Source organism: Monomorium pharaonis, chromosome 7 (genome assembly GCF_013373865.1).
Source record: "Monomorium pharaonis isolate MP-MQ-018 chromosome 7, ASM1337386v2, whole genome shotgun sequence".
NCBI lineage: Eukaryota > Metazoa > Arthropoda > Insecta > Hymenoptera > Formicidae > Monomorium > Monomorium pharaonis.
In genome coordinates this window covers 8,432,821-8,456,361 of record NC_050473.1, presented here as the reverse complement: position 1 = coordinate 8,456,361, position 23,541 = coordinate 8,432,821, and the positions used below count along the sequence as shown (strand labels likewise).

The window sequence follows — 23,541 nt, the reverse complement described above, 5'->3', positions numbered from 1 at the left end:
ATAATTTTGTATAGAGATAAGGTGTTATAATTAATAGAAACATTTTTTAAACAATTATTTTTCCCCAAAAACTTGAATTTTGAGGGCTAGACATGTAGTGCTAATCGAATATCGACAGATTAATTTATTTTAACGCAGTTTTCATATAGTTCCGGACGCGTACAATAATTTTGTATAGAGATAAGGTGTTATAATTAATAGAAACATTTTTTAAACAATTATTTTTCCCCAAAAACTTGAATTTTGAGGGCTAGACATGTAGTGCTAATCGAATATCGACAGATTAATTTATTTTAACGCAGTTTTCATATAGTTCCGGACGCGTACAATAATTTTCTATAAAGATAAGGTGTTATAATTAATAGAAACATTTTTTAAACAATTATTTTTCCCCAAAAACTTGAATTTTGAGGGCTAGACGTGTAGTGCTAATCGAATATCGACAGATTAATTTATTTTAACGCTGTTTTCATATAGTTCCGGACGCGTACAATAGTTTTATATAGAGATAAGGTGTTATAATTAATAGAAACATTTTTTAAACAATTATTTTTCCCCAAAACTTGAATTTTGAGGGCTAGACGTGTAGTGCTAATCGAATATCGACAGATTAATTTATTTTAACGCAGTTTTCATATAGTTCCGGATGCGTACAATAGTTTTCTAAAAAGTTACTGTGTTATAATTAATTAAAACATTTGTTAAACAATTATTTCTCCTAAAAAACTTGAATTTTGAGGGCTAGACGTGTAGTGCTAATCGAATATCGACGAATTAATTTATTTTAACGCAGTTTTCATATAGTTCCGGACGCGTACAATAATTTTCTATAGAGGTAAGGTGTTATAATTAATAGAAACATTTTTTAAACAATTATTTTTCCCACAAAACTTGAATTTTGGGAGCTAGACGTGTAGTGCTAATCGAATATCGACAGATTAATTTATTTTAACGCAGTTTTCATATAGTTCCGGACGCGTACAATAGTTTTCTAAAAAGTTATTGTGTTATAATTAATTAAAACATTTGTTAAACAATTATTTTTCCCCAAAAACTTGAATTTTGAGGGCTAGACGTGTAGTGCTAATCGAATATCGACGAATTAAATTATTTTAACGCAGTTTTCATATAGTTCCGGACGCGTACAATAATTTTCTATAGAGATAAGGTGTTATAATTAATAGCAACATTTTTTAAACAATTATTTTTCCCCAAAAACTTGAATTTCTAAGGCTACACGTCAAGTGCTAATCGAATATCGACAGATCTATTTATTTTAACGCAATTCTCATATAGTTCGGGACGCGTACAATATGTTTCTATAAAGTTCAGGTGATATAATTAATTAGAACATTTTTTAAACAATTATTTTTCTCGAAAAACTTGAATTTCTAAGGCTACACGTCAAGTGTTAATCGAATATCGACAAATCTATTTATTTTAACGTAATTCTCATATAGTTCGGGACGCGTACAATATGTTTCTATAAAGTTCAGGTGATATAATTAATTAGAACATTTTTTAAACAATTATTTTTCCCGAAAAACTTGAATTTCTAAGGCTACACGTCAAGTGCTAATCGAATATCGACAGATCTATTTATTTTAACGTAATTCTCATATAGTTCGGGACGCGTACAATATGTTTCTATAAAGTTCAGGTGATATAATTAATTAGAACATTTTTTAAACAATTATTTTTCCCGAAAAACTTGAATTTCTAAGGCTACACGTCAAGTGCTAATCGAATATCGACAGATCTATTTATTTTAACGTAATTCTCATATAGTTCGGGACGCGTACAATATGTTTCTATAAAGTTCAGGTAATATAATTAATTAGAACATTTTTTAAACAATTATTTTTCCCGAAAAACTTGAATTTCTAAGGCTACACGTCAAGTGCTAATGGAATATCGACAGATTAATTTATTTTAACGCAGTTTTCATATAGTTCCGGACGCGTACAATAATTTTGTATAGAGATAAGGTGTTATAATTAATAGAAACATTTTTTAAACAATTATTTTTCCCCAAAACTTGAATTTTGAGGGCTAGACATGTAGTGCTAATCGAATATCGACAGATTAATTTATTTTAACGCAGTTTTCATATAGTTCCGGACGCGTACAATAATTTTGTATAGAGATAAGGTGTTATAATTAATAGAAACATTTTTTAAACAATTATTTTTCCCCAAAAACTTGAATTTTGAGGGCTAGACATGTAGTGCTAATCGAATATCGACAGATTAATTTATTTTAACGCAGTTTTCATATAGTTCCGGACGCGTACAATAATTTTCTATAAAGATAAGGTGTTATAATTAATAGAAACATTTTTTAAACAATTATTTTTCCCCAAAAACTTGAATTTTGAGGGCTAGACGTGTAGTGCTAATCGAATATCGACAGATTAATTTATTTTAACGCTGTTTCCATATAGTTCCGGACGCGTACAATAGTTTTATATAGAGATAAGGTGTTATAATTAATAGAAACATTTTTTAAACAATTATTTTTCCCCAAAAACTTGAATTTTGAGGGCTAGACGTGTAGTGCTAATCGAATATCGACAGATTAATTTATTTTAACGCAGTTTTCATATAGTTCCGGATGCGTACAATAGTTTTCTAAAAAGTTACTGTGTTATAATTAATTAAAACATTTGTTAAACAATTATTTCTCCTAAAAAACTTGAATTTTGAGGGCTAGACGTGTAGTGCTAATCGAATATCGACGAATTAATTTATTTTAACGCAGTTTTCATATAGTTCCGGACGCGTACAATAATTTTCTATAGAGATAAGGTGTTATAATTAATAGAAACATTTTTTTAAACAATTATTTTTCCCACAAAACTTGAATTTTGGGAGCTAGACGTGTAGTGCTAATCGAATATCGACAGATTAATTTATTTTAACGCAGTTTTCATATAGTTCCGGACGCGTACAATAGTTTTCTAAAAAGTTATTGTGTTATAATTAATTAAAACATTTGTTAAACAATTATTTTTCCCCAAAAACTTGAATTTTGAGGGCTAGACGTGTAGTGCTAATCGAATATCGACGAATTAATTTATTTTAACGCTGTTTTCATATAGTTCCGGACGCGTACAATAGTTTTATATAGAGATAAGGTGTTATAATTAATAGAAACATTTTTTAAACAATTATTTTTCCCCAAAAACTTGAATTTTGAGGGCTAGACGTGTAGTGCTAATCGAATATCGACAGATTAATTTATTTTAACGCAGTTTTCATATAGTTCCGGATGCGTACAATAGTTTTCTAAAAAGTTACTGTGTTATAATTAATTAAAACATTTGTTAAACAATTATTTCTCCTAAAAAACTTGAATTTTGAGGGCTAGACGTGTAGTGCTAATCGAATATCGACGAATTAATTTATTTTAACGCAGTTTTCATATAGTTCCGGACGCGTACAATAATTTTCTATAGAGATAAGGTGTTATAATTAATAGAAACATTTTTTAAACAATTATTTTTCCCACAAAACTTGAATTTTGGGAGCTAGACGTGTAGTGCTAATCGAATATCGACAGATTAATTTATTTTAACGCAGTTTTCATATAGTTCCGGACGCGTACAATAGTTTTCTAAAAAGTTATTGTGTTATAATTAATTAAAACATTTGTTAAACAATTATTTTTCCCGAAAAACTTGAATTTCTAAGGCTACACGTCAAGTGCTAATCGAATATCGACAGATTAATTTATTTTAACGCTGTTTTCATATAGTTCCGGACGCGTACAATAGTTTTATATAGAGATAAGGTGTTATAATTAATAGAAACATTTTTTAAACAATTATTTTTCCCCAAAAACTTGAATTTTGAGGGCTAGACGTGTAGTGCTAATCGAATATCGACAGATTAATTTATTTTAACGCTGTTTTCATATAGTTCCGGATGCGTACAATAGTTTTCTAAAAAGTTACTGTGTTATAATTAATTAAAACATTTGTTAAACAATTATTTTTTCCAAAAAACTTGAATTTTGAGGGCTAGACGTGTAGTGCTAATCGAATATCGACGAATTAATTTATTTTAACGCAGTTTTCATATAGTTCCGGACGCGTACAATAATTTTCTATAGAGATAAGGTGTTATAATTAATTAAAACATTTTTTAAACAATTATTTTTCCCACAAAACTTGAATTTTGGGAGCTAGACGTGTAGTGCTAATCGAATATCAACAGATTAATTTATTTTAACGCAGTTTTCATATAGTTCCGGACGCGTACAATAATTTTCTATAGAGATAAGGTGTTATAATTAATTAAAACATTTTTTAAACAATTATTTTTCTCACAAAACTTGAATTTTTTGGGAGCTAGAGGTGTAGTGCTAATCGAATATCAGCAGATTAATTTATTTTAACGCAGTTTTCATATAGTTCCGGACGCGTACAATAATTTTCTATAAAGATAAGGTGTTATAATTAATAGAAACATTTTTTAAACAATTATTTTTCCCCAAAAACTTGAATTTTGAGGGCTAGACGTGTAGTGCTAATCGAATATCGACGAATTAATTTATTTTAACGCAGTTTTCATATAGTTCCGGACGCGTACAATAATTTTCTATAGAGATAAGGTGTTATAATTAATTAAAACATTTTTTAAACAATTATTTTTCCCACAAAACTTTAATTTTGGGAGCTAGACGTGTAGTGCTAATCGAATATCAACAGATTAATTTATTTTAACGCAGTTTTCATATAGTTCCGGACGCGTACAATAATTTTCTATAGAGATAAGGTGTTATAATTAATTAAAACATTTTTTTAAACAATTATTTTTCCCACAACACTTGAATTTTGGGAGCTAGAGGTGTAGTGCTAATCGAATATCAGCAGATTAATTTATTTTAACGCAGTTTTCATATAGTTCCGGACGCGTACAATAATTTTCTATAAAGATAAGGTGTTATAATTAATAGAAACATTTTTTTAAACAATTATTTTTCCCCAAAAACTTGAATTTTGAGGGCTAGACGTGTAGTGCTATTCGAATATCGACAGATTAATTTATTTTAACGCTGTTTTCATATAGTTCCGGACGCGTACAATAGTTTTATATAGAGATAAGGTGTTATAATTAATAGAAACATTTTTTAAACAATTATTTTTCCCCAAAAACTTGAATTTTGAGGGCTAGACGTGTAGTGCTAATGGAATATTGACAGATTAATTTATCTTAACGCAGTTTTCATATAGTTCCGGACGCGTACAATAATTTTCTAAAGAGTTCGCCAGAAAGTGAAAGTTTTGTAAATTGATTGAAAATTAACAGGTAACATTACATATAATATATTATAATTTTTAATTTATTTAAAGGGGATTAAGTATGGAGTGAAAGTATGTAAGAGTGATATTAAGAAACATGAAAATATAATATAATTACTAATTTGTGTTTATTGAGAGAGAGAGAGGGGCGAAGGGTGGAGAGTGGGAGAGCGTGAGAGATAAAGACGAGGATTAAATAAGAAAGTAAAATGTAAGAGTAATATTGAACAATATGAAAATAATATAATTAATATCATTAATAATATAATTAGTAATTTAGAGAGGGGGAGAAGGAGCGTGAGATAGAGAAGGGCATTAAATATGATAAAGTGTGTGAGAGTAATATTAATAGAAGAAAAAAAAGTGCAATGTTCAATATAAAAATGCTAAGTGGCGCGCGCGAAGCGCGCGCATTGTTGTGTTCTAGTGATAATAAAAACGAGGGATGCAAACAAAACCACTCCGCGATATATGCGATGTGACACGTTCTATGCTTTCAGAGCGGTCCGTGCACTCGCGCACTCGCACACTCGCACGTCGCAGAAAAGCTTTTTATGCAATCTGCGAGGTTGTAATTGGGATTATGTCGCGATCATTCAGTCACCTGAGCTTAATGCAGATCTCAGGTCTAACGACGTTCTTCTTCGTTCTGCAGATACGAAATGCGACAAACGTGTGCATACTTGTGACTAGTTAGTAGGTGCGATAAGATCTGTTAGGTATAAAAATGCATAACTGGGATGAGAAGCGATTTCTTTGCGTGATTTTAGAATATTATACTTTGCTCATTGAATCAAAGATCACAATATTGTTTTTTTTGTCTTTTGCTTTAAAAACGATTACTAAATTTGCATAATTGAAAAAGAAGAGAAAATGGTATAATGAAAGGAAATATTGTTTTAGTAATAATTTCTTTCAGCAAACGTATTCAGTTGAAGAAGGATGTGATTAATATTCCATGCACTGCATTAACAGAAGGTAGATCAGTTTTTATGCACGGACATATTGTATAATATCTTTTTTCGGCGTAACGGAGGAGATATTTTAAACGTTAGAGTAAGTTTTATTTTTACGATATTTATATTATTATTTTGAATGTTTTTTATGCAGTTATTAGAATGTTGTTTATGTTTGACCATTCTAATTAAACTTTAATGATAGTTACGACTCAATAAGCTAATTTCATTGTTATGTGCATTGCATACTTATTATGCTAATTTATGGAGACGCAACATAAATTAGGCTGAGTAGCATTTGCATTAGCTAGCAGCACGGAGAAATTCAGTTATGCATAATGTATGATTTTTAATATTAATACAAATCAAATTAAAATGCATGTCAAATTACAAATTAAGATACAAATCAAAATACAAATTTAATTTTTATATTGATGTATAAGTGATATTGTTCAATGAATTAATGATAACTTAAAAAATTAATTTAAAAACTTTTATTTTTAATTGTATTTGTATATTTAATTGTATTTTAGCAAATGTTAGCGTATAATACGATACATATACGTTAATATACAATAATTTCACGAAATACCTGAGCTAGGTGTTATGTGGTCTAATAGATCTTGTTGCTTTTTCACTAGCAAAAGAGATACAGTTACATTAATTATCCTTGTTTTATGTCACTTTGATTTCATATGCTCACAGGAACGTATGTAATTTAGCTTGATCGATCTCGATTGCAAGCCGGATCGCGATAATATAATTGTTGATTACGCATAGCAAATGTATCCTATTTATCCAGATCAAATGTAGTGAGCATAGCTGTAGCTATGTTGTATCAAATATTTCACAGATTTATAATTAGCAATATTTGTCGTAGTACAAAAAAAAACAATTTCTTTATAATAAGGATTTATTGATTTTAAAATTTTAATAAAACAGCTTTATATTTTAATTATAATAAGAACTAATTTTAATTTATTATATTAAACAAATTATTAAATGTAATTTTGATATAAAATTAATAAGAAAGATTAAGGGTCAGATATTTTTTTATCAAATTAAGTTTAATAAAGTTCTTACACAATAAAATGTTAATATTACAAAATTTTAAAGGACAATATATAATGTTGAAATTATTATTTTAATTACTAAAAGAAAAATGACCGTAGTTTAAGAAATTTAATATTAGATTAACACTTTAATTTACTTTTTATTTTAACTAATGAGCAGTGTAAAACTTAAAGAACAACGTGTTTAATTTATAACAATTATTTTGAGAATAAATTATTAATCGGACGTTTATTTTATTTAAAATTTTCACTTTTTTAGTATCGAAAAAGTATGCGTTTGACATTTAAAAGCATTATAAAGAATATTTCATCACAGAAGCTTTAGTAAAAAATATTCATGAAAAGTTTCAACAGCGAGACAATTTTGAATAAATTCGTCCGATTCGAATTGATTTTGGATTAAACATGTGACAACGGAAAAGTTTTATCAGTGATGAAGATTATTTCTGTCGGTTCACGATGCCAGTAATAGCTTCATCATACCCGGGATAATTGCGTTGCGACGGTGTATAATTAGAGCGTATTCTACCCTGCGAATATATGCTGCGTGGCTTTCGTCGGAAACGTTTCACCTGCTTCACTCTCGTACAATTTACCGCGAACTCGACGTTCGGCTATAAACTCCATTAATTTTACAGTAGCGTATTATCACGGACACATGAGAAGCGCATCCAAGATTTATGACCATCGTGGCGAATTAATTACTTTCACAGCTTTCTGTCAAACGGCGGCTGATAGTGTTAAAAGTTATATTTTCGACATTAAAAAAAATAGTTTTATCTACAATTTATTTTGGTCAATATAATTAGAAAGTCCAATTTAAGATGATTTAAGAATATTTTTTAAATATAAAACTTGAAAATTCCAGAAAATCTTTTTATTTTTCTCAAGTTTTTTAAAAATACATTCTTAAAATATTTGGATGACATTTAAAAAGTTAAAATACTAATATTGAAAAGATCAAATAAAGACTATTAGATGCGTTGAAAAAGAAGTAGAATTGAAAGAAGCAAGAGATAAAAATAAATAATCTTTTGGAATATGAAGACAATGGCATCTAAAATTATTTAATTATATTTAAATGTGAAAGATTTTATTAAAACATTAAAATAATTTTGTATATATTTGTGTGTGTGTGTTTTAATATATATCTTATTAGTATATGTGTTTCTTCTGAAAACCTCTATATATTTCTGTTTTTACATGATATATAAGACTATGAATTAAATTCTGTTTCGAATGTTTTCTCTTTTCCGAATTAAAAATCGTGCAAAATAGGATCAAGAAAGATTTTTTGCATTGCATTACTTATAATTACATATCATCAATTTTGTACTGATTAAAAAATTCTAAAATATTGTTAAAATTTAATACAATAGTATTAATTATGAAGGCTTTAATTATAAAAGCTTGTCTTTTTTCACAATAATTACGTATATTCTTTTCCTGTAAATGAAAAAAAAAATCCTCTAGAGACAACGTAGATAAAATCGGTTACTATCTTGTTTTTCTGTCTATTTTTCAGATGTTTACAGCACTAAATTTTTATATACACCGCGTTCTGTCGAAATCTGTGTTAGATGCATGTTACGACAACTTCTTTCCGTTCTGAGGACGTTCGTGCGCGGTGGGGTAAAGTTTGCGCGAGCAAGTTTGGACGCCGCTTCAGCGGAAAGCTGAGTGATACGCGGATAAGAAAGTCGCGACATTCAAGTCCGCTCTCGTGTCCGTTCGCTCAAAATATCAAGCGTTATTTACCTAACCTATGATTCCCGCCGACAGGAAAATATCGTAACTTTGTTCGCCGCCTCGGGGGACACTTAAGGGATCGGATACTCGCGTTTTCTTTCCCGCCGTCGTCGACCCGGAGAGATCCCCGCACGATCAAAGGAGCTACAAACTCTTGTAGAATATCCCCGCGAGCATCCGCCTCCCGACTTCCGCAGAACTATTACTTTATCGGAGATCTTCCTGTATTTGTCCTGCGAGCAGTTACAGATCCGAAAATCCAGCCATCCGAGTGCCCGGGCGGAGTTCCTTGTCGTCGAACTTTAAAACGCTCGTAGATCTGAATATACTTGATATTTAGTTCTTACTACATTAAGCGTTATGCCGAATCAATCGGAAAATTTGATTGTTTTAGGGTCGATTGTTCCAACTTCTTGGTAAATTTACCCACCAGGTAAGCATGTGTCTATCTTCATTTCTTTTCTTAAATAAATAAAGACAAACATATATTTACCTGATAGGTAAGTTTACCAAGAAGTTGGAACAATCGATCTTTAGAAGAAACTTTTATAGCGTGTTTAACTTAGATTATTGTAAGATTTTTAAGTAATAAAAAAGATATAAAACTTAAATAAAAAGATTAATTAATATGTAAATAATAGAAATATTATTTAAAGATTAAGGAAATATATTCTATTTGAAACTTTTTTACTAATTTTTTATAATTAAAAATTAAATTTCTTTATGGCACGTTTTTTATTACATTTTATTTACTTTGTAAGCAATTTCATTTTTTTGTCTAATCTAAACTTTTTTATTGTTCTAGAACTTAAAAAAGTTTTAAAATGTAGAAAAATCTAGATTTTTTCAACATTTCTGCTATTATTACTTAATAGTTGTTTAATTCAAATATTAAAACCTTTATTAAATAAAATTGAAGTTTGAACAGAATGAAATTTGGGACTGAATTTGCGCTTGTGCCAAAAGTTACTTAGATTTTATACGGAGGATTAATCTTATATTTGTCCAAGAATATTATTAATATTCAGATATTTGCACATAAACTCGAGCACTGAGAAAGTTCGGTATGTACATGCAGTTTATGTGTACATAGGGTTGCGTATCATTCGCTAATCATCCTTATCGTATCGATCGTTTATGATATATGTTACTCTCCACGCGAGAAAGCGCAGATAAAGTTAAAATGAAGTAGACCGTGGTGGTTGGCGGCCGTCAAATGTCGTAACATAAATTTATTGCTCCACGAAAATTAACCTGGTGTAATATAAAAAAAAAGACGTTGCGTCCGTCTCGGCGAGTGTATGCCGTCTTGAGCAAACCAGAAATGCGTTAGTTTTGAAATTCGTTCGAGGAACAACAGAATCGGTAAAACTGAGAAATACCATCACCGCTGATATACCGCGCTATGTGACTTCCTGTCGAACCCCGGGATCTGCTTTTACGGAAGTTATTAAAATAATGGCAGGCACCATTTTTAATTATCCACAGTCGCAAATATCAGGCAACTTCCGTGGCGGTAATTAAATTACGTTCGCCAGCGCGAAAATATACCGAGGAGATTTCATATTTTCAACACGAAAAAAAAAAAGAGATAAACCAGGCCGGTACTCGTTGCACGAACATCCCGGATAAGAATTGCATCTGGTTTTTTCAGAGCTTATTTTATGAGCGCGGCTGTGCCATTCGGATATTTCGAGAGCACGGATTTAACGGTAATGAATGTAATTTCCGACGTACTTTGAAAGCGCCCGAAAAATGGCACTTCAATTATTAAAGATTCGAGGAATCTAATTATCTAAATTAGATGAAACGCTTGGATCACTTTTGGATTTTCATTTATTCCTCTCTACCTCTATCTCTCTTTCATCCTCCCTTTCGTTCTCACAACGACATGAATGCGAATGCGCGGTTGCGAATCTTTGATTTTTTGGATCCGCGTGCGAAGAAATCGAGCGCGAATTAGTCACAGACCGACGGGTTTCCTAGCGGTCCCAGCGGAACGTTTGCGGAAGGCAACACGAATTTATCGTCGACGGTACGGAAAGTTCGCGATGGACTTCGGTAATTTCATTCTCGGGCGTTGCCAGTAAATTTGAAAGAGAGAAAAAAATTGAAGGAAAGCAAGAAGAGACGCAAAAGCGGTTTTCTCTCTCTCTCTCTCTCTCTTTCTCTCTCTTTCTCTCTTTCGTCGGGTGCGCGCTTTATTAGATTTCCCGCTTCGTTCGGCAGGTCACGGGGGCGGATTGTTACTCACCATTTTTCTTCTGATCTCTTAACCGCGGGAGATTTCCAAAGAAGACGAATAAATGGAAGAAAGACGGCTTCTCTCTCTCTCTCTCTCTTTCTCTCTCTCTCTCTCTCTCTCTCTCTCTCTCTCTCTCTCTCTCTCTCTTAGCGTTATTGTTCATCCGTTCGTCACCGTCGTTGGGGGACGGGGATTGCAACGCGTGCATCGTGGCACCACGGTGGGACGAGCAAACGGGGACGAGAGGTGTTCGGCAGTATTTGCATAAGGCGAGCTTAAAACGGCGGCATAAGGATAGAGGAAGGAAGGAAATGCCGATCGATCTCCCGCAACCGACGTTATTTTCGCGGCCGGTATTCTGAATATTCATAAAACAATGATTTGTGGTTTATTGCCGACACCGACGCCGCCGCTAACCGTCGTCGCGTTGCGCCGCGCAATCACGGTTTTCCCCCCGGTCCGATTCATTTCCTTTTTCGGCCGGTTTTTATCCACGGTTCCTCGCGATATTTGTTAATGATCGAGTCAGCCCCCGGCGTGAATTATGCGCCGCCGACGCTCAATATTTTTGCACCATTATTGCGCCGATCTGACCGTCGGACATTGTTCCGGCACGCGCAATTAGTTTCTTCTTTGTTTATTTAGCGACATTGAGAAGTCGTAGAAAATAAAAACTAGCACTTTAATAAAAAATGTATATAAATTACAACATTTTTATGATTGTCATAGCATTTTTATTTTTATTTTTTGCAAATTTTAATGTAATTTATTTAGATTTTCCTTTATAGAATAAATTTAATTTTTACTCTAGCATGATATCATTATTATTTAGGCAACAAAATTGATTACGTATACCTGAATTTATTATATTTATATATTTTTATATTTGATATATTTTTTTCATTACTAATATTAATATAGATGTTTTGATCAAGGACGTAAAAATTTTACAATTTTGAAGAGAAATGGCAAATGTATAGCTCTTTTTGTTATCACAATTCTATAAATAAAAAGTAAATTTCTCATATTTGCGGGGCAAGTTGTGGTATTTTTCTATTACCGACTGTAATTCGTAATATTAATAATTCGTACAAATCCTTGCCTGAAAGTTGCTTTCCGCTTACATGCAGTTTTTCATATAAATTTATGTTTGATAAGACAGAATCGTGCTCAACAATGCGTATTACGAATATAAAGGCTGCTACTTCCACCGTGTTGCTCTACATGCCGTCTCATGTCACTTCTTATACCGCACTTGACACGCTTGGTTTTATTTAGCGGGCAAGCGAAAAGGCGTCGGGTGTCTTGCGCTTGCCTTAGTCGTGTTTTATGCAGGTCTATTTAAGCTCACGAGCGCCGAGCAAAAAGTAAATGTAGGTGCGGCGTCAAATATTTACGTCAATTGTTTCATTTGCATCGTCGAGCGCATGTACGCATAATTCGTATTTGACTTTCCCCGAGAAAACGTCTACACAAAATCGTGAAGCCGTAAGAAATGCGAATAGTTATGATAAATTATATTGAAGTAAAAAAAATTGTACATTATATTTTACGCTTTCTAAAATTAATCAAACGTATACGAACTTATATCATTAATTTGAGTTATTCATGTGTTTGAAGCATCGTTTTTGTTCTTTTTTTCGGTTTTTTCTCGATCACTGTCACGCGTACAATCTACAAAATGGTTATTACATATAAAAAATAGAACGTTTTAAAATAGAAATTTATAATATACCATATATTGACTGTTTTAATGTGATGTAAAATAATCGAGGCGTAAATAAAATATAAAGTAAATGATATATCCAACGTGATGTACGCTTAACAAATTTAATCAATATTTATAGCTGCTATAATATTTACTGTTCCGAGAATAAATTGCAAATATTCGTGCCCGTGTATAATCATTAAGCTATAAAAGATATCTGTTATCGATAAAAGTTTATCTATAAACTATAATCTGTTATCTGTTATCTTATCTGAAAATCGCTCGTTTATAACAATTTTTCATATATCGAGGGGTCTTAAACGGAATTAGTCGAGGCGTTGGTTATTGAATTATTATCGGCGTTACCTCAAACTTATGCAGAGAGAGCATGAGAAATGGCTGTGATGAATGATCATATGCCGATTGCCACTGGAGCGCATTATAAGATCGAACATTCCCCGTCCTCGGTGGGATTTAATTTTCAGCTATCCGTAGAACTCGACCGTAAAACTTTTGTTACTCCCGCCCTGTGATTTCTGAATAAGTTTCCAACGGTTCATATCCTCTCGCTCGATTGTCGTCTAGGCTCCTTTCGTTTTATTCTCGAGAGGTCTTATCCACGGTCGGCTCGTTTGCCGATTCAAAAGTCAAGATGGTATCCCGCATCTGTGTACGTAGACGAATTGCTTTTAACTTTCATCTCGCAAAATTTCGATTTCGGTGTAAATTTCAGCATGTTAATAACGCGAAATCACGCATGATATAAATAATGATTTGGAAATTCTTTTTTTATTCGATAAAGAAGCAATTTTGCAAATATTGTTCCTTGATTTCACTCCATGTAACGAAGTGTAATCAGAACGTTAAAATTAAATTGTGGAATCATGTCGTTCAATTTTAATCAGCTAGTTACACATCATTTTTACATTCGAGATTTGAAAGGGTAAAAAAGAATTTTAGTCAACCGAGTTTCCGAAGGAAAATTATTTGTGGAATTTTTGCCGTTTCCCGTAATTTAACTGCGCTCGTTAGGCCGCGCTAGTCGATCCGCAATCGTTTATCATTTTGACTTACTGCAATTTACTGGAGGTGCTTAGATGACGAAAGCTCCCGACGTACGTGACTGAGAGTAAGCAACAATTATGATCACGTCGTTGTCGCAATTCCCGTTATATAACGAGAGATTTCCCGAATGGTATATAGACGCATTTAGGTTGATACCGCGGTAAGCAGGCCGCATTGTATGGACAATGTACAGGTAGATAAGGCTTGGCCGCAAATTTGCTGATTATAAGCGATCGTTACTACAGCCTCAGCTCACGATAACTTCGTGTTTATCCGTACGAGCTGCGAGATGTAAATGCCGAAGAAACTAATCCTACATACCGTTATCATAAACATACCGCAAAGGTAGCCGCAGCTAATCCCGCTGGTAATTACGGCTCCTATGTACGTGCAGATTACTTCATTACTTACCTAGCGCGGATCAAAGACTGCTCATTGCTCCGGTATCTCGAGGACTAAGTTAGAAGCGATAATTTCCAAATCGTGGCATGTTCTTACTTGTCAAAACTATGTCGTGTTCTCGGCTTAACTTGATCATCTCTCCTTAATCTTCGGTCTTTCCTTAAATTTCTTTCACGTTAGAATACGAATCCATAACAAGCAGTTACGTATATATGTATTCTCTATTATCTTCAATTTTATTTGATGTATACTTCCTCTCGAAAAGCTTCTCTTCGACTCGATAGAAACTCAGAGGAACAGTTTTTCGTCTTACGTATGCAATAAAATAAAACATAACTTTTTGATCTGTAAAAGAACTCCAACTTTTTTGTGCAATTTGTGCACACTGAGGTAAATAAAAAATCAAGTGTGCTCCACTATATATTAATTTAAAAAATATTCTGAAGGAGCCGAGTTCGGGGTAACCGAAACGAATTCCATTGCGCCGATTCAACTGGAGCATGCTGGAGAGATCGGGTACGACTCGTCCGGCTGTTCGATATGGCGTTTTCCTCCGGATAGCATCTTGACGATGCTCAGGAAGGCACGTAAAGACGAGAGCGTAAGGGGATCGGCTGAAAGGTCGAAGAGCCTCCGGGAGGAGTACTCGAAATTGAGTCTTCACCGTTGCACCGGTATACAGGAAAATACCGGGGTCAAGATGCCGCCTCGTCGAGGATTCGGCGCGCTGCGCCGACGAAATGCAGAGCGATCGTCAACGACCGAAGGATCGGCTCTTTACTTCTTGTTCACCGCTCGGGCAAATTTTCAGCGGACGTCGGAGTTGCGAGTTGCGGGGCAATTATTTGCGGGGGCGAAATGTCCATCCCGGAATTAAGGAATATGCAGTTGTTAACGCATGCACGTGTGTACTCGAGGGTGGAGACTATACAGCTTGTTCCCCAGGAGCAATCTGCTTTATTCCGGCAACGGGAGTTGGATCTGTCTGTCAATCTCTGCGGAGATTAAGAGCTATTTGCTCAATGGTACTCTAACGAAAGCATTTGAAAAGTTCGCTAATCAGAACCGAGGGATTACGATGCATTTACACAATGCAGACAGTAATTGCTCTCTTTATGAATTGAATTGTTTACGAATCATAAATAGGACATCCGTTGATGCTGTACAAAAGCAGTAAAACTTAGCCTGTTCGCTAATGTATAATGCTAATATTTGTGTGCGCTAATAATCATATATTGCCATCGGTAAAACGCCGATTAGCTGAATAAGCCGATTAACAATAAGGACAATAATAAATATTTGTTATCTTGATTGTGCATGATGCTTTAGAATTCACAAAAAGATTTAACCAAGACATTACATGCAAATAATATAAATATATAATGATAATTTTTTAGAAACATATACTAACGAATTTTATTTGCATATTGTGTGTGTGTGTGTGTGTGTGTACACTCCATAACAGAATTCGATAAAAATTGACCGAAAAAGACCAGATCTTTTTTTATATTACAGTTTTTGTACTATTGTTGTATTTTTTATAAACATTTTATTCGCTTTCTATTTTTTATTTACAAACACAAATATATAATATCGGATTAAAAAAAATTACTTATTACATTTTTAATACTAATTGTGTGTGTGCGTGCGTGTGTGTATGCGTGTGTGTGTGTGTGTGTGTGTGTGTGTGTGTGTGTGTGTATGCATGCATGTATGTATATTCAATACTAACAAGTACCATCAAAGCTTCACGAGAGTAATATTTGAATTAAATATTTGACGAGAGACGCATAGATTGACAAGATTTAATTACATAGCTCGGCGCGGTACGCGCGGAATATTTGCGAGACAGATTCATCACTAGCGAACTCGCGTGTGTAAAATGCCATATAAAAGGAATAAAGTGTTTACTAACAAAAAAATTCTAAGATCAATCTATGAGCAATGAGCTGAGAGATGTAATTGATGTAATTGGAAATGAATAACATAAATGGAATCGCTTATTTACTTTTTTTAGTATCGATGCAGACCGCAAAATGTGAGAAACCCTACAAACTATTTAATAAATAAATTTTTTAAATGATTTTAAACATTGAAAAAGACTTGTAGTATCCCACATACTATTTTACCAACTTATAACCTTATGGACAGTGAAATCGCGATGAATAAAATTCATTTTTTATTCATACGTTACCTTGACGTACATATTTTACGTGTTATATTATCGTATTGATACAACTCGATATAAGAAAGTCTTTTTATTTCAAAATATTCAAGAAATTTACTCTGGGAATACAGGTGGATTTATTAGAAGTGCATACAAATTGAATTTGTTAGATGAATACAATTTTTATTTTATATGTGCGCGCGCGATGTAAATTGATTGCCTCTCTTGCATGTCGTTTATATAAGCAATTATAATAAATTTCTTTTTAAAGTAAGACGTGATTAATAAAAGAAATGAATAAACTTATAAACTTGATGATTTTTAAAGAAAATAACTTCAATAATTGCCATTTGTTGGAAAAAAGAGTTTCTATGATACTTAATAAATTTATAAGATATAAATCTTATTAATATTGTTTTATATTTTTTTTAATAATGCAAATTAAAATTTTGCCTAGCTCTTGCAGAGCAAACCATTAAATAAAAATTAATATATTATACTGATTACGATTATATTTTCATCTTGCATAGTTTCGCAGATCAAATCAAAGTGCTTAAAATTAGATTGTTTAATAAAAACGATAGTTGAAATGACAAAGAAAGGTTTTAAAGTCTGTTACGATGAGACATGCAGTACAAACTAGTGAAAGCAGCACTTAGTAAAATTGCACATTTTAATCTATCGTCCCTTCTCACACTGGTAGTTTATATACGAAGTGCACATTTGTAAGGAAGACGATAAATTCTTATTACGATTGATCGAAGTACAATGAAAAAAAAGCAGTAAACGTACTATGCCGTTTCGTTGTCTGAGAAGAAAAGTGAAGCATTAGGAACTTGCAATAGTACTATAATAGAAAATTCCAGTTCAAAGGGAATAATTGCATGCTTTTTTGTGACTTAATTGCTTTGAATGTTACATAAGCGGTATTGCTTAAGGGTAGATTTATATGATGCCCTTTTTTACCTGGATGTTAAAAAGCTAACAGTTAATAAAAAGATATCATGTATTTTAAAATGCTAGTAAACCAACTTTTTCGTCGTCAGCCAGCGCGTTTATCAAGTTAAGATATTCCAACTTTATAAATTGCAGCAAGTTCTCCGGCATGTTTTTAAACAAGCATGCTAGTTATTATCGGAAATGTATTGTGTAAACTCTAATTTAGAAGTATTTTGTGTAGTTTGTAATAGTTTCTAAAAAAAATTCTTTAAAAGAAAAAAAAACAAGAGTCTAGAGAAGCGTTGTTAAGTGCGTACCACTTAATTTATTATTTTTATTACATATATTTCCAATTTGATATTGATTTGTATGTAAACGTTGAAAATAATAACTGATATTACAAAGTGTGTTAAATTTTTATATATATATTGCTTATTTTTTATGTATTTAATATTTTTAAAACATTAAATGTTATCTTTATTAAGTAAAAATATAAAATATTGTTAAGATACAATTTGGGTATGCATTCTGCAACTGTCCCCTATGCATATTTATATTTTAATTAATATTATTGTGACACAAATTACAGAATTATCTAAAATGCGTTTAAAATGTAATTCAAGATATGACAGAAATTCTATAAATGTCAATTGCTTTATGCTTAATCACCTATGCAAAAAAAAGTGTTGAGGATAATAAATTATTTGCTCCTTGTTCTTACAATCTCTCGGTACTTTTATCGGACAGAGATTGAAGAAGGCGATGGAGTGCCATTACAGCGGAAAACAGTTCTCTGTAGCCAGAGATATTACTGGACGGGACGTTATTGTGGCGATGTATGAGATATTTGATAACAGCTCAGTTAAATGGCCTGAAAGCGCGAATGGAGAAAGACGGACAAAAGAAGAGAAGAAGAATTAGCAAATTCGGTCGGTCGGGAAAGAGACAGTTCTACTTGTGTTAAGCCATTAAAACGAATTAAGGATCTCAAGTGGATCTTACTACAACGTAGTATTCTGCATTGTACATTTGTACAAAATATATTTTTTAGCGCAATAATGTTTGCTTTTTGTCAACAGTAACGTTAATTCTCTTCATAATTTTATTTATCTTGCCGAAATAATGATTTGTATTTTATCTGATTTACCAGATTTTTAGGTAAAAATTATATATACATTAAAAATTATATTTATATTAAGAACGCACGCAGAAGAAAGTGTAAGTTGTATATAGAAAAGATTTATTGCTAAATTTTCTAAATTTTTACGCTCCATTCATTATATACTTAGTGGATTAAAAAACATTATTATTTATTGTCTGAAAATGTAGCCATTTAAGCGTACAGTACCGATTGTTTATTCCCGTTAAAGCGACATAATTGCAACAGAACTGTTGCAATAATAATTATCGTAGGTATATTTATAACCGCCACATACGTGAAACGTCACCTGGGAAATCTGGGCGCTGAAACTGGCATTCCATTATTAATTTATTTATCTACACGTACGAGCTTTACCTCCATCCGTCGACAATCTAACTTCTAGTCGCGTATTTCATTGTATATTTCAAACATCTGTATTGTGTTAACTGGTTTAATCTTACAGACTGAACTTGCTTTGGCATGCTTTGTATTAATAATTTTGATGTTTAATGTCTTTAAGAAGAAGAAAAACAATTGCACGTTAAAAAAGAAGTATTTTATCATAAATTGAAGAAGAAATTAGAGAGGACATTCTTCAAAAGGTCAAAGGCCCAGCATCATGGTTGTCTATAGCCCTGTAAACTGATACCGATGGGACGCGATGCAATTAGATGCTGAGCAAGACGACACCTACAGTTGATGCTATGTTGTTGCAATTATTAAAAAAACTTTATCGAAGCTTTGGCGAAATGTGAACATAATACTAAATTTATTTTTGCGTCTTTGTAACAACAATGGTCTTTATAAATAATAATTAACATTATTTTTATCATTTTTTGTAATTTATTAATTGGACAATTTTATCTTATTTTTTATCACAGAATCAAAATTTTATATTTTTTTAGAGACAAATCATGGTATTTACACGAATTTACACGAATTTATACTTTTCCAAATTAATAATTTTCCATATAAATTTTAAATCTTATTAATTTGGGAAATTGATAAAATTTAAACATTTGCATAAAAAGACAAATATTATTTATCTTATAGAGAGCAGAATTGTTTATTTTATATTTATAATATTTTTAATAGAACATACACTGACAGAAAAGAATGCTTAACTCAAATAAATATTTATTTAAATAGTACCAATAACATATTTATAGAAAATAAATAATATTTATTTCAGATAAGAAATATTTTCTAAATTATAGGAAGTATTACTTGTTTTAAATAAGTATTATTGATTTTCTGTAAAATATGTTATTGGTACTATTCAAATGAATATTTATTTGAGTTAAGTATTCTTTTCTGTCAGTGTATTTTTTACGAAAAGATTATTTTTTATAAAAACATTTTGTAATAATATACTTTATGATTTTATCATTAACGTTAATAATAATAATATTAGGTTGTTATATTTTTTTCTACTTTTATCAGTCATGTAATACTTTTGTAAGGCGTACATTGGTACACGCGAGAGAATTTGGAGCTCACAAAGACTTTAATCCAACATTACACTAGACGTTTTCTTATCTATCTATATATCCTGTAGTCGGAAAGCTAAAAACGATTATAAGTTAGCTCGGAACTGGCTTCAATAGCACTCGCCATTGCGAGACGCGGAATAAATACTTTGTCAGGCGAGAAGGGGTCAAAAAGGGGCAGCCCTCGACCTTCTGCTACCAACAGATAATAACTTTGAATCCCCAACGATCCCTCCCCCGTCTTAAGACGCCCGACTGTCCTCTGTCGAAGCTCGTAACTTCTCGGGAACTTCGCGGGTCGACTTGCTAGAGTAGATAGGTACATCCGGAACTTTTGGGGAGAATGCAAGTAAAATGGCGAATTCTTGGTTTCGAAGAAATCCAATTCTGCATCCCTTATTGTAATCAATCTCCTCGAATCTTTGCGCGTCTCTAGCCATTTGCAAACATTTGCTTTGATTTGTATGACTGAATTAGAGTATGTAATATTATATTGTGATGTAATGCATACATGAGTATCATTAAATTTTACGACATAATAAAAAAACTACAAAATAAAAAAGTCATTAAATTTTATGACACAATCAAAAAGTTATGAAGTAAAAAAATTATTTTAGAAAATATTTATTGTTAAATGTGCAGTGAACAGCATATACATTTTAAAGGTGAAATTTGGAATTGATTTTATATGCACCAATATATTATAACAATTTTCTGAGTTTTAATGTCAATTATTCATAAATAGGTGTTTTGTATTTAACTCTGAATTAAAACTCTTTCTAGTCGTACATTAACTTTTTATTTGCTGCGTACTGTTTGTATCCTAAATTGGAAACAAAACTTTAACGATTGCTAAGTTATATTTATCGATTCGCTTCTAGAAAGTTGACAAAATTACGTTTACCGTAATTCTTAGAGAGCACTACGACGTATTTAATAAGGTATCGGGTGACCAATCGCGATTTTTACTCCCATACTTACGTGTTACGAAATTGAAGTAGTTGCTACGATCGCCATTAAAACTTAAGGAACTGTTGGAGGAACGAATAACTCCGGCGGTCGAAGACAATATCGCTTCGAAACTCGATCGCAATGACGTATTGTGCGGAAAAGGTCGTGCAGTCACAGCCGGCTTAAACGATACGACAAGAGATAAAGTTACAATCTTCTAAATATCCTGGACTTTCAGGTCGCTGATCTTTGTTGAAGAGGCTTTTGTAATACAGGAAATAAAACGTCCTCCTTTTATTATTAGTCGTATTTGCCAATATAATTCTTGAAATAGGTTAAGAAGAAAACTTTTTATTCTAAAATCTTTATATATTATGTAATAAACGAAATCGTGCTTCTAGCCGTGAAAAAAATATATTATTGTATAATATACAGTAGGTGAACATATCAAATTCTTTATATATTATATTTTGAATTTATTAAGATTTCTGGAAAAATATCTTAAATATTTCATAAGTTTCTTTTCAAATTAAAAAATTTCTTTAAATTACTTTGTCAGTATCTCTGAAAAGTGTCTATTTTATACAAAAAGTTCTGAGAAATCATCCAAAAAATGTTATAAAATTTAAATAAAAAGGTAATGAAAAATTGTATGAAGAATTCTGGGAAAAAATTTCACCGTGGTTTGCTTCTTTTTTTAAAATCACGTCAAAGTGATGAGTTTAACAAATACGCATATTAAGTACGCGTATGAGGTGTATTCGATTTCAGCGCAACTGCGAAATTATATTTTATACTAATGATATTAATTTTCAATTTAATACGAGCCAATTATACATGAGAGCCAAACAAGCGTGAGGAGTGCAGGAAACTTACTCTCGTCGGTGCCGCATAGCAACGCACTGTCGACGGCAATAAAACGCATTTAATGCGATTATAACGTATAATAGGCTGATTAAAAGCGCATGTACGAGGGGCGAGAGTCCGAAAGAGGCGGGAAGGGAAGGGGGCAGGTGGGCGATATTTATCGTTCGGCCTCTGAATTTTCATGCGGGCGAAATTTGCGCGCAATTAAAAGGCGTTTAACGAAATGTGACGCGTACGATACGTGTCGCTAACGATCGTCAGTGATACGAGGCATCGGGGCGACGGTGTGTGCATTTTAACGAATCGCGACAACAAGCGTATCGGGATTCGTACGCGCGTCATTACTCCGGCGAGCGCCCCGGAAACGAGCGGAACTCGTCCTCCCGGGGTATCGAACGAGACGAATCCGCGCGCGCGAGTCTCTCTCTCTCTCTCTCTCTCTCTCTCTCTTTGACGCCGGGTTTGATTTATGGGCGGCCTCTTATCGAAAAACGTTGTTACTCCTGGAGAATTCGCGGATCGGAAAGCCATGTTTCCCCCGCGGCCCGCTGAAAATGGTTTTAACGCTCGACTCCCCTCCCGCTCTTTCTCCACCCTCCGCCCGCGCCACGTCGTTGACTTTATTCGAATGGCCAAACTTTTTGCAGTTTTGGCGGGGCGCCAATTTCGCGGGAGAGAAATTAACGTCAGATTTACGAGGTGTTACGCGAATAGGATTTACGTATTTGTTAACCCGCCGCATCGTCGTATCGTTATTACGTCTCGTTCTCGTCCTCGCGGCGATCGGTATGCTATCTTCTTGTTCGCAAAAAATAGAGCGTAACTACGAAATATCGATTGAAGCTTGACGCAATTATCCCAAGGAGCGTAATTATCCTCGCGGTACATTACCCGTGTGGTAGCGCGGGACTCGTGCTCAAAGTACACATTTTAGCAAACATTGTGAAAGTCGTAATTAGTGGAATTGCCACGGTTATTACTCGCGATGAGATATAGGACGGCCATGATCGTCGAAACCGTGCGGCCGGGGGAGGGGGTCGAATTTTAACGTTCATTATGTCGAAACTTGGGATATTTTTGTAGTACGTTAGAGCGATCCCGGCCGTCACGCCATCGGGGGCATGATTTACGCAAACGAGCGTTATTTCTTAAACAGTCGATCCATATCGGGCTGATTTCCGATTTGTCGGAACTCCATTTGTCCGCATTAACGCATCATCGACCCGATAAGGGTGAATTTCGGTGTGCGGTGTGTGCGTTATCGATCTGAGGCTGCCCTTTATAATGGAACAACCGCAATACCGCAACAAGCCCAGCGCAGACCCGTAGTAGTACGGTTAGAATGCGATTTAAGGCGTCGCGACGCCTTCTCCTTATCGAAACGGCGACACGACTTTCCCCTGTCTCAAAAGTGGAAGGTCGATCCGACACTGATTCTTTCCACCCTCATGAAAAATGAGAAATGATCATTGAATTTTTATCG

The 23,541-nt window shown here is 33.1% G+C and overlaps 1 protein-coding gene and 1 long non-coding RNA gene across 3 annotated transcripts in view; one reads left to right on the top strand and one right to left on the bottom strand.

The window, feature by feature from the left end:
* The window catches only part of LOC105838316 (polyprenol reductase), a 102,171-nt gene that overhangs the window by 62,165 nt on the left and 16,465 nt on the right, over positions 1–23,541 (top strand). The gene's annotated exons all lie outside the window — the stretch shown is intronic.
* LOC118646634 lies at positions 12,094–15,931 on the bottom strand. Of its 2 annotated transcripts, none has more exons than XR_004964141.1 (3): positions 14,111–15,931; positions 12,913–13,702; positions 12,094–12,796 (listed from the first exon to the last, which is right to left on the bottom strand). It is a non-coding gene; the product is annotated as an uncharacterized LOC118646634 (long non-coding RNA). The 2 variants fall into 2 exon arrangements; XR_004964142.1 differs by having other exon boundaries at positions 12,094–13,002; positions 13,403–13,702.